This window comes from Sus scrofa, chromosome 16 (genome assembly GCF_054392235.1).
Source record: "Sus scrofa isolate SSC_HxYL_T2T_F1_AM1 chromosome 16, Sscrofa_HxYL_maternal_Yorkshire_Landrace_v2.0, whole genome shotgun sequence".
Lineage (NCBI taxonomy): Eukaryota > Metazoa > Chordata > Mammalia > Artiodactyla > Suidae > Sus > Sus scrofa.
The window spans coordinates 12,367,279-12,386,942 of record NC_139398.1 but is presented as its reverse complement, the minus strand read 5'-3'; the positions used below and the strand labels follow the sequence as shown (position 1 = coordinate 12,386,942).

The following is a 19,664-nucleotide window of genomic DNA, read 5'->3' as shown; positions in this document are numbered from 1 at the left end:
CATTGAAGATCGATGAACTCTACCCTGTCACCTGGAGCTTTGCTATTCCACAAAGTCTTTGTTGGAGTAGTTCTGCAGTGGCGGGGGCGCTTACGGGGGCATATCTCACCCCCCATCTCTGCTCCCTCAGCCTGAATAATGGCAGCCACTACCCCAGCAAGTCTGAGGTCTCCATGGAGCCGCAGAGCCAGGAAAATGACCATCCACCGAGGAACTGCCCAGCCCTGCGTGTAGAAGACGCAGGGCACAAACTCGGTTTGAGAAGCCAAATCCCGTGAAAACAGATTGTTATGATCATTATACAACTACAGATGTGATAAATTCATTTGAGTAATAAAAAAAATGAAAAAAAAAAAAAAAAAAGAGAAGCCATAGCTCCAAGGCTTTGAAGAAAGGGAATCAGACCAGAAAAGTACAAATAAGAGGAAGCTGGCGTCAGGGTAACACTGATGACTCACGGCTATTAACTTTGTTATGACTTTCAGTGGAAAAAAGAAATAAGAAGTCTTAAATGGGAAGGGTGGTGCTACATGGGCCCAAAACAAACACTGCTAAAGAATGAAAGAGTCTGTTTTCTTTTTGCCACAGGTTCCAAGTGTAGTTATAGATAGAAACAAACCCTCCCCACTTTCGGCAAGGCTGAGCCTACCGGGTGGATTCCTACCAGAAAGATCTTTGCCGCCTTTGTTGGGTCAGAGGGGAGCCTGAAGGAGAGGGAGGCTCAGGTCAGCAGAGAGCTATCGGTCCCTCCACCTCTCCTCCCAGGAAGAGGAGGAACTCCACGCCTAGCATCTTCTGGGTGTTCAGAGCATCGTGGATGAGAGGCACTGAAAATCCAGGCCTGGGGTGAGCAAGAGGGCTCCGTCCCTTAGGGGGCAGAGAACCAGAAGAATGTTTCCCCTCGAATCGTGAGTTGGATCCAGCTCAGGCCTTTTGTCTGTTAGCTCGTCTGTTTTTTCAGCCTGGACCACCCTTGTGACCACAAAAGCAAGCAACTTAGGTTCAGGTAGTCCTCAAGAGGTCGCCTTCCATGTCTGCCTGAAGTGTGCATCAGGCAGCTCGGCCAGGAAAAGTTCTGGACCAGGGATGGAGCCGGATCCCCCCCTGTGACCCCTGAGAGGTCCCAGGTCAGGCATTGACCTTTAAGGATGGAGCCGGATCCCCTGAGTCCCAGCATGTGACCCCTGAGAGGTCCCAGGTCAGGCATTGACCTTTAGGACCTCTCTGCTCATCTGTAGCACGAAATGTATAGACCCGTCCCTTTCTCTCGTGAGGCTTTTATATCAAAAGCAGAGCAAGGGAAAATGGATACCCGCAAGCTTTGAAGAGAGCTCCCAGCACAGCATGGATTAATAACAGTCACTTGGTTACGGAGCGCCCGCCATGTGGCCGGAACCCCACCAGACTCTGGAGGGGATGGGAAAACGTTAGTCCATCCTCCAGAAACTCTGGGGCGACAGCCCAGTCCTCACTGGGGGCCCCGGCATTCCTTTGAGGGTAGAGTAGTTCCTGGGTAACTGTTTCTAAACTATTTCTGGTTTAGACGGGATGCTTTTAAATCTTTTTAAAGTTTTTATGGAAAATTAATGTATGACATTTTTAGGGCAGCATGAAGAAATGGACTGTCTGTGCTGGGTGGCCTGTTAAACAGCTCTCTCAGGTTTATTTTGTGCCTGCCATTTGTATTGGGGCCTTTCCTCAGTGATTTTCCAAAGGGACGCCTGGCCAGTGTACTCAGATGACCCCTTTAAGAATCAGGGCAAGATGGACCAGCCTCCTTTTCATGTACTCTCAGGAGCTCTGTCACAGCTGCAGGTGTCACAACTCAGCATTAGAATGAGGATGAAGATAATGGCGTATAATAAGATGTATAGCCCTACCAAGATTTTTAATGAGATGGGAGCTTGGTTTCACACGTTTATTCTTTTGCTTTAGTATCTGGCCCAGAGCCTGCCAAATACACTCTCCTTGCAAAGTCCTGTGTGTTAATTAGTGACTGTAGCAGGCTGTCTTTTGCTTTACTAAAAATCCCCAGAACTGTTTTGTTTTCTCTCTTGCCTGGGTAGTCTTAGTGAATATTCCTATATGTGCCTCTGTATCTCATCTGCTGTTTTCTTCCTGCCCAAATGGCCGAAGGAAGTGGGCTGATAATAGGCATGTTAGGATGATCCAGAGGAGCTAAGCGTTGTTCCCAAGGTTCTGTAGCCACTGAATTGTTTTTACAAGGCATCAAGGTGGAAAGGAAAGACCTAGTTGGCCCAGTTAGCAGATCTGAGTTGGGCCAGCTGTCCCCCTAGCTAGCTGAGCGACCCTGTGCAACTCAAATTAAATGTGCAGAATAGGAGATACACATGTGTGTGGTTATGTGTGTGTGTATATGGATAGATGGATAGGTAGAGAGATATAGATAAAAGGGGAGTTGAATTAATTTCCATGGTTTTTTACATTGTTATCTTCTACTTTTTTTTAATTTAATGGGCTCTTAAGATGGTATCTTCCCTCTTTCATCAGCATTAAAGTTTGTTATCATAAACACACTTTCAGAAGGAAGAAATTGTTCACTTTCTTTTGTAAACTGCTTACCCTATAGTGGAGATTGTGGAGGCAAAAAGGAGGTGAAGCAGCAGTAGGTAAGGTATATCTATCAGTATTTCTTTGGCATTGACATTTTGTCAGGGACATGGCTATGAAGGATGGCCATCCCTTCTGATGGCGAGGACATGGCGGCGGCAGTGGGCAGGAGCATAAAGTCACCGGAAGAGGATTTTTTGGTACAGCGAACATGGAATGTCTTGCTGTGCAGCTTCTGTGATTGATACTCTGTTCTCCAGCCTCCTTCCTAACTGCATCCCTTAAAGGGTGGTCGGGAAGAGTAATTTCCAGAAAGACTCAGCAAGAGGGTCAGGTCGGTCACTAGGCGGCGGGTATGAGCACTGTCAGTGGCTAAGCATCTTGGTTCAGATGCTGACATTTTCCCCCAGGTGGTTCTCCTTAGGGTGATCAGCACCTTCCTTGTCATATGGGGCCTGGGGGGGGGGGCGGGGAGGGTGGTGGCAGCTGACACACATGCCACAGGGACCAGGTTTACTTAGCAGCTGCTTGTAGGAGGAGCAGCAATGAAAAGGTTTCTTCTGGTTCCCAGGGATGTCTATTCCAAAAGGAGTTTGCTTGGTACCATTGATGGCTTCCTGAGAAGTTCATCGTAAGTCAGTTTCCCCAATCAAATGTTCTTTTCGTCCTGACATAATTTCCGAGTTTATTCAGCCTTGTTTTCCCACTGATTCTCCACTGGTGGTACTCAGTTTCTGCCTCTTCTTCTCACATCTCATTCGCCTCTGAAAACTATACGTGATCAGTAAGCAATTCTGGGACACCATGCTTCCTAAAATTGGCCATAGCTGTCAGAGGAAGGGGCTGCCTGGCCAGGAGCTGGGCGCTGCCTTGATTGCTGTGGAAATGGTGAAAGCGGCTCCGGTTGATCCTTTGCAGCTCTGCTGGAGAAATTAAAAACGGTGTTCATCTCTGCTGAATCCAGGCGTGCCGTATCATCAAGAGGCTTCTTGTCAGGTCCAATTTGGGATCATCAAATTAATTGTTACATGTGACAAGCTGACATGTAAAGAAAGTGATAAATGCCTCAGTGCAACCTCCCTGTTAAAATTCTGTGGTGAGTTTCCATGGCCCCAGGGCACAGATGATGGACAAGGCAGGAGAGCTTCTTTCCTCCAGCAGCTGCCCATCTCCTTCCCTGGCATCATGGAAACCGTTATTAACCCACTCCTTTCCCAACAGGTGTGTGACTTCTTCACCCTTTCCTCTTGCTTCCTCCCCAGATAAACCGTTGTGAATTGCTTTCCTAGAAGTCACCCAGCAACTCTTTTATGGGGCATTTGCCGGGGCCTCAGGAACTGCCTGTTAAGTGGCCCACAGGACAGGCAGACCACTGCCACTGGCCTGAGATTCTCAAGGTCAGAGGAGGTTGCTATGGGAACCTACAGGGTCAGGCTGCAACTGATGGCTCTGTGGGGAGAGTAGGGTGGGGCACAACTGTCAGACTCAGGTACCTGAATGTCACCTGGAGGTGGACAGGAGGTCAGCAGCATGGGGGCTGGGGAGTGACTCCCCACATTCTTTAAAGCCATTCCCATTATGTCATGAATACTCTAGTATCAGATGTAGCAACACCTCTCTAAGGAGCAGGATATCCCCCTGGGGCATCTGTAACTTCAGCACTGGTCCTGAGGGCCCCCCTCCACTCACCTCTAAAAATAGCTCAGGAGTTCCCATTGTGCCTCAGTGGTTTAAGAACCCAACCAATATCCATGAGGATGCAGGTTCAATCCCTGGCCTTACTTAGTGGGTTAGGGATCCGACATTGCCACAAACTGCAGTGTAGATTGCAGATGTGGCTCAGATCTGGCGTAGACCTGCAGCTGCAGCTCTGATTTGACCCCTAGCCTGGGAACTTCCTCAAGTGTGGCCCTTAAAAACATGAATGAATAAATAAATACATAAATAAAGCAGCTCAGGGAGTTCCCTGGTAGCCTAGTGGTTAGGACTTGGTACTTCCACTGCTATAGACCAGGTTCAGTCCCTGGTCTGGGAACTGAGATCCCACATCATCAAGCTGCTGCGTGCCAAGGCCAATACATAGATAGATAGATATATACATACATACAAACATATATACATACATACATATATAGCAGCTCAGAAACTGTATTTCCCTCCACAAGGGGTACAGGGAAATTTCCAGCCACAGTGGAGGCTCACCTGCAGGAAATCCCTACTCTTCCAACAGGAGATACAGTCTGCACATCTCTGTTTTCTGGTTTTCAAATCCTATTGAATTTCTTCCTGTCTCATGAATTTGTGGGGCACAGCTTAGCCCCTCACTTAGCACACGGTCATCTCCTGCCCATGTGCTGTGTCTCCTCTTTGGGGAAGCATTCTCTGTATGTCCCTCTGCACCCCTGAAGTGCTTGAGTACACTGTGAGGCAGCTGCCTTGACCTCAATCAGCAGGTCACAGTCTAGTCAGGGACACAGGGCTGTTCACCTATAGGCAGGACAGTGAGAAACACCACCTGAGTGAAAAACAAACAAAAAAAAGACAAAGCACTGTAGGAGCTTAGAGGATTGTAAAGCCAAAGAGTAACCCTGGAGAGGACCAGTGCATCCCCAGGGTACCAGTTGGGAGGATTCCATCAGGAATATCGGGTCAGCATCATTCTTTTCTCAACCACAGTCATGTCGCCAGCCCCACCCTGCCCAGAGCTAGCCTTCAGTAGAGGACAAACACAGACCTGGCACTTTGGCTTGAGAGGCGAAACTCTGATGGTTTCTCATGAAGAGCAAGGGTCAGGCCCATGCTGGGTGGGAGGCTGGCTGTCCAGCCAGCTGGGAGCTGCAGGGTATTCTTGGCCACCTTGATCCCTGGATCCCCTTGCTCTCAACCTTCCCTTGCAGCGTGCAGAAGGGCAGAGCCATCTCTTCTCTCCTCATGACAAAACCTGGAGGCATGTACCCCAGGGCAGGATTTGTGTCATGTTTGATGATTCAAATATTTCAAGAGGTCAAGTTGTACATTCCCTTGTGCTTCAAGTAAAGCCCTCAGTTATTTATTTTTTTACATTATGTTTTTCTTCTGTCCCTTCTTTTCTCATGGGATAATCTCATTTCCACTCAGTTTCCATAATGTATATCTACTGATAACCCAAAGGCTATTGTCTCAAGTGGAGATAACCCCAAGGCCATTGTCTCCAAATGTAGATAACCCCAAGGCCATTCTCTCCAGGTGTCGATAACCCCAGAGCCTTATCTCCAGCCCTTACCACTGCCCCCAGTTCTGGCTGAGCTGCCTACCACCTTTGAGGCCCCTCTGGTTAGACATCCAAAATAAGCTACATCCCATTTGCTCCTCCCCTTCATTCCTGCTTCTCTTTCACTGTCCCCCTTGCACCTTAAAGCCTTAAGAGGGCAACTCTTGCAGCCCACCCCCCATGAACACACACACAGCACCCTGCAGTCCTGGGCCCTTGGACTCTGCCTGACTGGACACAGAGTCTCAGGGTGGGGCTCTGTGCCATTCACTATCTACTTGGGGTGGCTCCTCATCTCAGCTGCCCTCCACCCACACTTTCTCTGAGGCCCCCAGGAGGGTAAGGGCTCCCTGGAAACACCCAGGCCTTGGCCTACATGCGTGTCTCTGTCCCAGGCCCTGGTGCTGAGGAAGCTCCTGGGACTGGGTGATAGAGGCCAGGGACACCCTCACCTGGCTGATTCCTCCTCACCCTCTCCCCTGCCTGGGCCTCAGCTGCCTTGCCTAGGCTCCGCAGAACTCTGCTTAAATTCCTCAAGGCCATAATGTTTGTCCTCAAGGTCAAAGTTGTGTTTGGAAATGTTCTCCTCACACCTTGGGACTCTTACTGCCTGCCAGGCTCTGGAAGATGCATGGGGTAACACCTTGGGGACAGGCCAGACTGAGGGCACAGGAACCTCGCTGCAGCCCATTAGCAGCCCCAAGCACCACCCCCCACCCCAGGAGGGACAGAGCGGTCAGACCTGGTTCTAAGCCTTGGCCATTTTCCCTTGGAGGCAGGGTCTGCCTGGCTCTCACCAGCCATTTAAACAGGGCTCTCAGCCGTGGGGCCGGAGAACATTCCCGGGAAGTGATCCCCATCACCTGCAGGGGGCACTGTGCCCACCACTGCCTCTGTCCTTGCTTCCCTTTCCCCACTGAGCATCCCCACCCTCCTCAGCTTCCAAACCTCACCTCTCACCCCTTCACAGACCTCCGTGACTGTCTGTGCTGTGGTGACGTTTGAGGCAGGCACTTTGGTGATGAGAGGGCGCAGGTTAAACTTAGTTCTGCTGCAGCCACTCTGTGCTTTGGCCACATGCCTACCTGCAATGCCCTGAGCCTGTTTTCCATCTTGGCAATAGGTGGTTTTATCTCATTCAGGGGGACTGTACGTGATCAAGCTGGTTGAGACTTGTTGGGGGGCAGTGCTGGCCGACAGTGGACTCAGGAAAGACCGTCTTGCTCTGCTCCACCTAAGGCCTTAGGGCAGAATTGTTCTGGGTTGGCATGGGGAGGGGAAGGCGATAATTTTTACATTGTGTGTGTGTGTTGTTGTGTTTTACGTTAATACAGACTTAAAACTGTTTGCTGGTCTGTCTTCATTGCTGTAGCATGCAGTAGCAAGTTTTCCCTAGTTGTTTGTGAAGCTGGAGGTGACTGGGCCTTTAGGGCTGCCCCTCTCCTGCAAGTTCGGTGACCTTGGGGACAGGCTGGACCTCAGCCTGAGTCACGGCAGCATCACCTGGGAGCGGGTAAAGTGGCCAGCCCAATTTCTGATGGAATAGTTCTGGGATGAGGCCCAAAGATCTGCCTTTCCAACCAGTGGCTCAGTTCCTGGGTGAATCGTTGCTGTGGGGCCACTCTGAGCCACTGCCCTAAAGCACACAGATAAACGTGGTAATTTTGGTTGGGGACGGATAACCATCCTCCCTTTGGAGGGCCTCCTCAGGGACATGTTACAAGGGGCTCAATAGCCTTAGGCACATTTTCTGAGGCTGCTGTGAGAGATGGGCACATTCCTGTGTCACATCTGTCACAGCCTGCATCCCAGCATGCCAGTGCCTGTAAAGTGCTCTGATAGAAAGAGTCCTGTAGCACCACTCCCCTCTCCTTGTCTTCCTGGGACCTCAGGTTCCTGTGTGATCCCTGCTGGAGGACATGGGCTGGGAACCATGCAGTCATTGTGTAGCCTCGGGCTCCATATCCACGGATCACCCACTGGTACGCACTGCACAGGACCAGGCAGGACTTTCAGGCAGCACGGCTCACTGGCTGCAACCAGGACAGCATTTTTTAAAGTTTTTAAAAATACTTTTTATTTTATGTTATTCTGTTTTAAGTATAGTTGATTTACAATGTTGTGTTTTAAAATATTTTTTAAAGCTCCAAGTATTTTTAATTGCTTCAAACAACCCAATAGAAAAAGAATTTTTCATGGAGTTCCCGTTGTGGCTTTGGGAGTTAAGGATCTGACATCTCTGTGAGGATATGGGTTTGATCCCTGGCCTTGTCCAGTGGGTTAAGGATCTGGCGTTCCCACAAGCTGCAGTGTAGGTCACAGATGAGGCTTGGATCTGGTGTTGCTGTGGCTGTGGTTTAGGCCAGCAGCTGCAGATTTGATCCCTAGTCTGGGAACTTCCATATGCCACAGGTGCAGTCATAAAGAAGAAAAAAACAAAAAAAAATCATTTTTTCAGTCAATCAAGAAAATTGAACATATTATTGATTGTATGATTTTTAAATTACTGTTAATTGTGTTGGGTATGCCAAAAAGATATTATTTTCTTCTGTCAAAAGTCCTTGTCTGTTAGAGATACCTACTCAGATATTTATGAGTGGAATGATGTGACATCAGAAATTTGGTTCGTCATGGCTCAGTGGTTAACAAACCTGACTAGCATCCATGAGAATACAGGAAGATCCCTGGCCTCCATCAGTGGGTTAAGGATCTGACATTTCTGTGAGCTGTGGTGTAGGTCACAGACACAGCTCAGATCCTGAGTTGCTGTGGCTCTGGCATAGGCCAGTGGCTACAGCTCTGATTCAACCCCTAGCCTGGGAGTCTCCATATGCTGCTGGTGTGGCCCTAAAAGACAAAAAGACAAAAAAATAAAAAATAAAAGCCACCAACAAAACAAGGGTGAGAGGAAGAGGTGAAAGAAGAATGTGTGTTAGTTGTCAGAACTGGGTGCTGGCATATATACTACACTTTCTACTTTAGTATATGTTTGCCAATTTTAAATACAAAGTTAAAATGAAAAAAAAAAAATGTAAGAGTTGCTGCTGTGGGGCAATGGGTTAAGAATCCGATTGCAGCAGCCCAGGTCACTGCAGAGACTCAGGTTCAATCCCCAGCCCGGAGCAGTGGGTTAAAGGATCTGGCATTGTCACAGCTGCTGCATAGGTCAGAGCTGTGGCTCAGATTCAGTCCCTGGCCAGGGAACTTCCACACACCGTAGGTTCGGCCATTAAAAAATATATATATTGAGTCCAATAGAGAATCCGCCACACCTGTGTCTCCTGTGGTCCCCTTCTGGGAATTCCCAGTATACCTGAGCCTCTGACCTGGCCAGGGAGGTACAACCCCAGAGAAAACCACAAACCCTGTGCAACCCATCATTTGCCAAACCTGCCTGCAGCCCTCTGCACAATGGGGAGTTTACAAATGGATCTGGGCAATAAAGTTGGGTAGGAAACCTTCTCCAAGGTGAGATTTCTTTAGCACTTGACCTATTAGCTCATTCCCCTCCAGGGCACACTCTGCTTGGCTCTTGTACCCTGGGCAACAGCTACATGGCTTCGACTAGAATGTTGTGGGATCATGTGGAATTAATTGGACATTTTGTGTTGTCTTCCATCCAAGTAATTTGCCTGACTATAGGCCTGTGTCTCTATTCTGAACAGCAGACCTAACTGGTCTTATAAAGTATAGCCTCATGCAGTAGAACTTCACTACTTTGAATTAATTCTATGCAGTCATGGTGTGATATACTTTTGAAAATTCCAAGTTAGAAAGTATAAAAGAAGTGGGGTATTGTCAGTTTTGTAATCATTCTGATCAGACTTGTCCAATGAGAGTGTGGCCAGTAAAATTCCTCATAGAGGAGACATGATGTCATACATAAGTAAGAATTATTTGTAATAAATGTATCAATTATGTTTGTATACACATAACACATGAATAATATTTTCACTGTAAGGTGTTTTGGGTTACTTCCCTTAAACCATATTTTCTTAAGAGATTTTAATATTCTTCCTACTGTTTTGTTTATATTACCTGCTTGTCCAACATTTCTTCTAATGAATATTAATTTCTAATTAGTGAAATCTAACTAAAGTTTTAATCTAATGGAAAAAGCATTTGCCTGATAACACACTCAAGCCACTCTCTGGGGCCCTGCCATCTGGTCCAAGGACATTGTGTCCTGGTCAGAGCCTTAGCTGTTTGTCTCCAAACCTGTTTCTGTAACCACCCTGTGGTGCACGAGTTTACCTGCAAAACCCTTCAGTGAATTTCCTGCATCATTATAATTACAGAGAAAAATGAAGCCTCAGGAAAGTTTCTCATTTAATGCATTTCCTAGGAGTAAACTGTAGGCTGTGGTCCATTGATTGGTCCTGAAGTTGGTTCAGTGGGTGGAGACCAGCCTTTTTTGAAATAATGGAATAGGGTCAAGCAGAAAATATTACAGTGCATCCCAGGCTGAAGGAGTCAGAATTGTTTATTTTAGGCGTGTCTGTGTGCGCACACTGGGTCATAGTATTGAATGATCTAAGGTTTTATTGTGGATCATGGTCAAAGCCATCTGCAAGAAAATAGTTTAAGCAATTCCAGACTTAGAGAAGAATTAATGACTGAAGATTCAACTTTTCCTCCTTAAAGTTCTAAGTTGGCCTTACTTGCCCCCACGTTCTTTCTGTGCGCTGTCAGCGCTACGCCCTCTAGGAGCCGCCCTGGAGCTGCAGCGATGCTCAAGTTTGTACTATCCATGAGATTCCTTTGCACCATTAAAGGATGCTTCGGCTCCTCGGAGTAGCATCCAGCTCTGAGTGCTGAATAAGAGATAGAGCTCCTTTGGAGGTGACAGCATGAGAGTGAGGCACAACCTAGTGTGATCGAGGGGAATTTAAGAGAACAGGACTGTGAGCGGGGCTGGTGGCACCCGCGGCGCCCACCCCTCCGTCAGTGCCGTGTGCTTCATTGTGAAGCCTTGTGAATATGAAACTAAATCCAGAGATAATCAGTGTGCTGCAGTTGGGAAGAGAGGAGAACGACCCCTGGTCCTTTCTCCCCGTCCCCGCCCCATCATGTCGCGGGCCCTCAACTGTTTCAAAATCTCGCGAGACAGGTGTCATCCGTGCTCAGCTCATCTTCAGAGCCAGGCGATACCTCTCTGGCCTTGCAATCCAGATACCCCAGCTGTATGTGTTCCCATTGGGCCTTGCCTGTCCGCCTAATAGCTTTTTGCCTAAATATAGGCCTTCAATTAATTTCTCGTTAATTATTTCACATTGGGCCCACAGCGGTCACAGACTGGCCACCTGCCTCGGTGCCGGATCACCGGTTTCTCTTTGAAATCCGCTCCCCTCTGACTTCTCCCTGGGGTTTTGGACCTGGCCTGACCCCCTGGTGTCTCGCAGTTGTGGGAACCCAGATCAAGAAAGGAGAACTTGCATGGCCGAGGTTACTGGTTAGAGGGAGATAGGGATGGTTTGTATTGTTCCCAAAACAGGATCAGGATGGAGCACGTTCCCGGGGTATGCTGACCTCAGGGGTCAGAGCCTCGCCTGCTGTCTCCACGCGTGGTCTCAGCCTGCAATGTAGATGCATGTACACAACTGTTGACTTCTTAGGTGTAATTTAATGTATTAAATTTGGATACGCATTTTCTGGCCCTTGGTACTATTTTTAAGTAAGTAAAGAGTGTGTCTTTGATCAATTCCCATCATAATTTTTGTCTCAGAACCTGTTCCAAGAAATTCCTCCTAGGAAGATGTTTCCCACCTTTCTGGTCATTGACATGTAAAGTCAGCCTCAACAAGTCTGTCTGCTGCTGCCTGATTTTCTCATAAAACAAGCAACGTTTGGGTAAACTCACAAAATTGTGCCACAGCTGCAAAAGACCCTAAAGTGTGTTGAGGGTGGGACTTTGAAAAGCACTGGCTGCTGTGGAGGTGCCCAGGCTTGTGAGTTTGGATCCTGGCTCCCCCTCTTACCAGCTGTGTGGCCTTGAGCAGCTTACTGAACCTTTCTATGCCTCCTTGTCCTCCTCTGTAAGTAAGTCGAGGTTAATGAGATCTTACCTGACCAGGCCCTCCTAAAGATTAGCTGAGTTAAGGCACCTCCAGCACCTGGACTAGTTCCTGGCACAGAGCAAGAGAACTACTGACTCTTCTTAACAGTATGACTGCTAGTTCTTTTCGCCTGCATCATTTTACAGTCATAATCCTAGAGCTGAAAGCAATCCTCACTCTCTGTAAGTGGGTCGCTCTGGTTGTTCTAGAACACTGAAGGCACAGGGTGCCCAGGAGTACCACCTGTGTCTGTTCTCACTGTGCCAGGAAAGGCTGACAGAAGGCAGGTGGTCGGTGCTGCCCTGGGTGCTGCCATTCGCCTCTGGGGTTTTAGGGCATCTTTCCAGCACTGTGCTCTTGGATCCAAGTGCCGATGCTGAGTGAAGTTCGAATTGGAGATGACCGTGGCTTTCTCACCTAATAATGTATGTTTGAAAAATGCTTTGTTTCTAAGGATCTCTCACAATTTCAAGGGCAATTTTACTATTACCCAAATGAACACAAAATTGCTATCACCCAAAGGAATGTCACTTTGTTATGGCTTCTGGAACAAATGTCCCACTAACAATGTGTGGTCCAGTGCTCCCTCCTGACCAAGGATTTCATAATTTCTAGAATTCCCCAAAATGTAAGTATGTCACATAATTCCAAAGGGAAAATCAGAGCTCAAAGATATGACTTCATTTCACTTTTAAGTCTTCTGCTGTTCCCCTCGTCGTCAACTTGTTCAGAAAAAGGTAAACTGGCTTGGAAAGGAAGATTAGAGGAAGTCAGAAAGGGTCTTATACTGCAGCTGAGTTTCCCTTCCCCTTATAAGTTCCTGTTGTGGAGTTCCCATTGTACCCGACTAGTATCCATGAGGGTGCAGGTTCGATCCAGGGAACTCGGTGGGTTAAGGATCTGGCATTGCCACAAGCTGCATCATAGGTCACAGATGTGGTTCAGATCTAGTGTGGCTGTGGCTGTGGCATAGGCCGGCCGCTGCAGCTCCAATTCGACCCCTAGCCTGGAAACTTCCATATGCTGCAGGTGTTACCCTAAAAAATAAAAATAAAGTTCCTGTTGACCACCGAGTTTAGCATAGAAAGTGTGTGCCAGAGTAGGCATTTGGCCTTTGGTGTTACCACAAGTGATAAGGTGCCAGAGCATCTCTGAGCCAGAGTCGCAGCCTTACTCACAGTCAGCAGTGGATCGAGCCACACTTGTCCATCCAGTGACCCCAGTGGCACGTGGCCAGAGGTAACTGGTGGTGGGGAGGAAACAGAGGAGGACAGAAAAACAGATTCCCTTGAGTGTCCTGTTAAATCACTGTGGTTTCTCTTCTAGCCTTGGAGGTAAAACACTTTCCAAATGGATAAGCCGCTTTCAGCTCCACGCACAGTCTGGAACAGAGTTGAAACTGCCTTTAATCAGTGTCCCAGAGGGTGTTGATGCTAATGGGAGTTTGGCCCCGAAAGGTTCCATATTCAGATGCATTTTCACGGGTTCAGTGAAATTAATCTGGTTTCCGTTATGACACCTGGGGGCCCTAATGCGCTAGAGGCATTTAAATCTCTGACAGGCAGCAGTGTTCCCCAAAATTAATTGCCCAAGATTACTGACATCATGTTAGAAGAACTAGAATTGGGTAGAGCATATTTTGGGTTTTTTTTTTTTTTGTATAATTCTTTTTTTAATTTTTTTTAAAATTTATATTACTCAATGAATGTATTACATTTATAATTGTACAATGATTATCACAACCCAATTTTATAACATTCCCACCCCAAACCCCCAGTAGCCACCCCCCCAAACCTCTCTCCTTTGGAAACCGTAAGTTTTTCAAAGTCTGTGAGTCAGTATCTGTTCTGCAAAGAAGTTCACTGTGTCCTTTCTTCAGATTCCACATGTCAGTGAAAGCATTGGATGTTGGTGTCTCATTGTATGGCTGACTTCACTTAGCATGATAATTTCTAGGTCCATCCATGTTGCTAAAAATGCTGGTATTTCGTTCCTTTTAATGGCTAAGTAATATTCCATTGTGTATATATACCACATTTTCTTGATCTACCTCTCTGTTGATGGACATTTAAGTTGTTTCCATGTCTTGGCTATTGCAAATAGCGCTGCAATGAACATTGAAGTACATGTGTCTTTTCAAGTCATGGTTTTCTCTCATGCCCAGGAGTGGGATTGCTGGGTCAAACGGTAGTTCTATTTTTAGTTTTCTGAAGAATCTCCATATTGTTTTCCACAGCGGTTGCACCAATTTACAATCCACCCACAGTGTAATAGGGTTCCTTTTTCTCCACACCCTTTCCAGCATTTACTGTTTGTAGACTTTTTGATGATGGCCATTCTGGCTGGTGTAATGTGGTACCTCATAGTGGTTTTGATTTGCATTTCTCTAATAATGAGTGATGTTGAACATCTTTTCATGTGTTTTTTGGCCATCTGTATGTCTTCTTTGGAGAATTGTCTGTTTAGATCTTCTGCCCATTTTTTGATGGTGTTTTTTTGGTTTTGTTTTTTTTTTTTTGGTATTGAGCTGCAGAAGATGTTTATAAATTTTGGAAATTAATCCCTTGTAGTCGATTCATTTGCAAAGATTTTCTCCCATTCTGTGGGTTGTCTTTTCGTTTTGTTTCTTTGCTGTGCAGAAACAAAATTTTAAGTTTAATTAAGTCCCATTTGTTTATTTTTGTTTTTACTGTCATTGCTCTGAGGTGGATCTGAGAAGATGTTGCTGTTGTTTATGTTGGAGAGTATTTGGCCTATGTTTTCCTCTAAGAGGTTTATAGTTTCTGGTCTTATATCTAGGTCTTTAATCCATTTCAAGTTTATTTTTGTGTATGGTGTTAGGAAGTGTTCTAATTTCATTCTTTTCCATGTGGCTGTCCAGTTTTAGAATTGGGTAGAACATATTTTGGATCACAGTGCTGAGGTCTGTGCATGTGGCCAGTGTCAGGAGAACAGTTTGCCAGAGAATTTGAGGCCCCAGTTTACTGCCTGGGCTCCACCCCCTCTCAGACCAGTGATCACAGGCCACACGACCTCTTTGGTCACTAAGGAGCTTCCTCACCTATGTGAAAAGAGCCCAGAGTTCCCTGAGTGCCACCTGGCAGTCAGATGGCTGAATGTGGGCGAGCGGGCTCTGAGATCAGCGGAATCCTGCAAATAAAGACGGGGTTATTAGTCCAAGTTCTCTGAACCCAGAAAAGGCTGAGGCAGACAGCCGGCTGGGGAGGAATTCCCTGGTTACATCTGTTTTATTCTGCCTTGCCAAGGGCTTTGCTTAAATGCACGAATCAAACTTTCTCTCTATAGATAAATGTACAGAGCTGACCGCAGCTTCTCTGTGTAATCCCAGACTAATGCCTGTGATTCTTTTTACCCCCTGACAGCTATACTGTCTTGTTTATTCCAAATCCATTTCTCTTTCTTGGTGGTGGAGGGAGCAGTGGCCAGAGTCTTGTAGGAGGCAGTAAGCGGAAGTGCCCCACTGTCCCCAGAGCAAGCAAAATGCACAGTCTGGAGGGCGCAGAAAACTGCATAGGTTTTCATATTTTCACATTAAAACTCACGGTGGCAAAAATTGAACTGATGTACGGCTATTTACAGACCTCTTTATCCTACTTAGTGTCATCTCCATACATTTTGCTGTAGAAAATATTAATGGGCTTGACTACGGGGTGCTGCCCCAGGCCCCTTTGGGGATATTCACTATACATGATTTATGTAATGTGGTCCCTTTGTAATATTTGCAAAAAATCTGGATTCTGAAAACTCTCTGGCCCCCAAGGGTTTGGGGTATGAGATCAGGGGCCATAATGGGAACTCTGACTTAAAAAGGCACACTTGGAGACAGATGTCATACAGGTGGGCTCAGGGATTGGAAGGGTGGGCTGTCTTGTTACTGGGTTCAGGTGAGAGGTTGGGCCTCACCCTCTTGAATGCACCTGGCAGGAAGCCCCATCTGTGCTTTTTTTTTTTTTTTTGGTTGTGCCTGTAACACTCAGAAGTTCCTGGGCCAGAGACTGAATCTGTGCCACAGCAGTGACCAGAGCCACTGCAGTGACAATGCTGGATCCTTAACCCACTGAGCCACCAGGGAACTCCTCATCTGTGCTTTGGAATTCCCTCTTAAAGCTACAGATGGTCTGTACCCAGCCCTGAGTTGGGTGGCAGGAAGGTACCTCACACTTCAAGGCCCTGTTCTCTGTTCCACCAGGGCGCCTGGGAGGCCAGCCAAGAAGAAGGCTCCCAGGTACCCCCACACCCAGGCTGCTGGGTAAAGAAGCAGTTGGCACACACCCCAGGTGCTAGCTGCAGCCAAAAGCCAGCGGTATTTTATGAGCCTCGGAAATCTTGTACCAGCCCATTTTGCATTAGCAAATTAACTCTGTATGTATAGCAACTTCTTAATAGTTTAATGACTTACACATCCCTTCTGGATCTTTTGGTGTGTTCTTTCTTATTATTAGAGAAAAGGGTCCTTTTAGAGCTAACTTCACTGGGCTTCTCCCTTGGCAGTGCTTCCAGAATTCTAAAATAGAATCCCACACCACTGTTCCTGACACAAGTATTAGAGAATCCAGCTGAAGAGACAAAACATACCAAACTGTCCGTGTTGAGGGTTAGAATAGCAGCTGCCCATTTTTATCTTCTCCAAGCTTTGGAGAAAATGCCTGGACATTGTGGCCCCTCTTGTGTTCAGTGAAGTCACCCTTTATAAAAAGACTCCTTTACAAGGTTTACTGCCTTTGTACCTGGGCCTCGGTCTGGTCACTCATTTTTTTTTTTTTTTTTTTTTTGAACCATTCCAGATTTCTAGGGAAAGGAGGCAAGAGTCCTTCAAAGAAATCTAGCCCTGATTGGCATCTGCCAGGAATTGCCATATAGAAGGTTGCTGGGTTTTTTTCCCCTGTTTAATTTATTTCAGCCCTCAAAAGTGATCTCAATAAGGCTCTCGCTGCTTCCCTCTCTTCCTTCCACTTCCAGCTAACTGTTCTTATCATCTAAGACTCAGCTATTGGTTGCATCACACTCTCAGGTTGACTTGAGATGATTTGAAGACGTACCTCTTAGCCCAACCTCTCCCTTAATGAGGACAGAGACTGTTTACTAGGCTTCAAGATCATTGTAACAGCTGGAGGAAGAGCCCCTTTGCTAGGGAACTCCAAGTTATCCCGCCATTGTCAGCAGATCTGGCCCAGGCAGATGGGTAGATAGCAAAAGCAAATCCACATCTGGAATGGCTCCTTTGCAAGCCTCTGAGACTCTGGTGCAAGAGGAATTTCACACCTTCCTGAGAGGTGAGTCACCCTGGTTAATTCACTCCTTGCCCTGCTACTAAGGACCACCCCCGCCAGGCTCATTTGGTGCTGACAGCATACGATAAGCCTCTGGGTACACCACCAGGCACTATGTCAGGTGCTGGGGACACCACAAGTTTAACCATTGACCTTGACCTTGAAGGGGAGTTAAGCATGCACGAGCCTCCACTGCCTCATGTTTGTGGGAAGTTCTTGTGGGAAGACAGCTGGGCAGGGATCAGTTTAGGGAAAGCAATGGAAAGATCATATGTGAGCCGCCTTTGAAGCTGGCTCAAGTTTTAAAGGTCATATGGGCAGGAGGATTACCAGCATTTCTTTTTTTTTAATTTTTTATTATACACACACACACACACACACACACATTCTTTTCTCGTATTCTATCATGTTCTATCAGAAGTCATTGGATATAGTTCCCTGTGCTATACAGCAGGACCTCCTTGCTTATCCATTCTAAATGTAACAGTTTGTATACACTAGCCCCCAAATCCCTATCCATCCCACTTCCTTCCTCCTCTCCCTTGGCAACCACAAGTCTGTTCTCTTATGTCCATGAGTCTCTTTCTGTTCTGTAGATAGGTTCATTTGTGCCATATTTTAGATTCCTTGTACAAGAGACATCATATGGTATTTGTCTTTCTCTTTCAATATCAGCATTTCCTTTTTTTTTTTTTTTTTGCTTTTTAGGGCTGACCCTGCAGCATGTGGAGGTTCCCAAGCTAGGGGTCGAATCAGAGCTGTAGCTGCTGGCCTATACCACAGCCACAGCGGTGTCAGACCTGAGCTGTGTCTGTGACCTACACCAGAGCTCACGGCAATGCTGGATCCTTAACCCACTGACTGAGCCTAGGGATTGAACGTGAGTCCTCATGGATGCCAGTGAAATTCGTTTCTGCTGAGCCATGGCAGGACCGCCAATATCAGCATTGCTAATAACATGCACAGTGTAGCTCCTACAAGCCCCAGTGATGATGAGGGTCTTTCTAGAATCCTGCTTCATTTTGGAATGGCTGTGCAACGTGTTTAGACTGATTTTCTGGAGTGAAAGGAGGTTGCTGTTAATAATTACACCACTGTAGTCAGGGACCTGAGACGGTCCCCCAGGACAACTGGGGCCCATTCCATCGTCCCACTGTGGGTCAGGGAGGAGGCAGGTGGGAATTCACTGCTATTTTTTTTCCATCCAGAAAAGGATAGGGAGGCGAATACAATGCCATCTGCCCTGGTGATCATCTTTGAAGACTGCAACGCAGACAATGTTTTGCTTATGTTGCTGATCATTGTTTTGGGACTCTCTCAGCCCTGTTGCTGAACCAAAAGATATTACTTTATTTTTATAGTCAAATCAGCACCTTTCTGAGGCTAATGCCCAGGAATATCAACAAATGGCATCTTGAGCTTACGAAGATCTCCTCTTGGGAGTTCCCTGGTGGCTAGTGGTCAAAGGACCCAGCATTGTCACTGCTGTGGCACGGGTTCGATGACTGGCTCAGGAACGTCCACATGCCATTAAAAAAAAAAAAAAAAAAAAAAAACCAAAAAAACTCTTTGACTGTGATTCTCTGTAGGGATGGAAATTACTTCTTTTAAAACAGTGTTTCTGGATTTCCCCTTGCGGCTCAGCAGTAACTAACATGACTAGTATCCATGAGAATGCCGTTTTGATCTCTGGCCCTCCCCAGTGGTTTAAGGATCAGGCATTGCCATGAGCTGCAGTGTAGCTCACAGATGTGGCTCAGATCTAGTATTGCTATGGCTGTGGTGTAGGCAGGCAGCTATAGCTCCGATTCAACCCACAGCCTGGGAACTTCCATATGCCATATGTATGACCCCACAAATAAAATAAATAAATAAATTAATTAATTAATTAAAAAAAACAGTGTTTCAGGTTAGTACTCCCATTCCATCTTTGCCTGCGTCCGTGAAAGAAGCAACCCAGATGCAAGTGGTTTTTATCTAGGTGCTTGGTCATGTGTCTCACGTGAATACCACCTGCCCTTCTTGGTAGAAAACTCCAGGTTGCGGCTTGTTCAGTTCTTACCCCAAAATTCTGGCATGATCCACATTGTGGTCCCCAGTGTTGCCTCTGGTGACAGATTGGGGCCATCCTCCAGACACAAGGATGCGCTTCTCTGCCGTCACTTTTGCAAGTCTGGTGATCATCATCCAGCCCCCCTCCTCGCTGTAACCTGGAGATAAACCTGCTTCAGTTGACAACACGCTGACCTCACAAACTCACCTTGAGTCACACCTTGGATGTGACGTGTCTGATGCCTGGTGCTGGCCTGATCGCCCCCAAGTTCCTGTGAGCTCCAGGAGTCATGAGCTCCTCATCTCAGATGAGGAAGCTGAGGCCCCAGCCACCTGGCCATTGGGGAAAAGGAGTATTTTTCAGCCCTTCTCTCTCAGTCCCACATGTCTGCCTTGGCACTGCCATGCGCCTCTCTTGTTAATAACAAGCACGTTGATGCTTCA

The 19,664-nt window shown here is 46.9% G+C and overlaps 1 protein-coding gene and 1 long non-coding RNA gene across 2 annotated transcripts in view; one reads left to right on the top strand and one right to left on the bottom strand.

Annotated features, from left to right (window-relative positions):
- Positions 1-19,664, top strand: part of DAP (death associated protein) — a 71,653-nt gene that overhangs the window by 34,642 nt on the left and 17,347 nt on the right. The window lies entirely within an intron of this gene.
- LOC146395436 (uncharacterized) lies at positions 13,522-19,044 on the bottom strand. Its single transcript, XR_014830778.1, has 2 exons — positions 18,027-19,044; positions 13,522-15,955 (listed from the first exon to the last, which is right to left on the bottom strand). It is a non-coding gene; the product is annotated as an uncharacterized LOC146395436 (long non-coding RNA).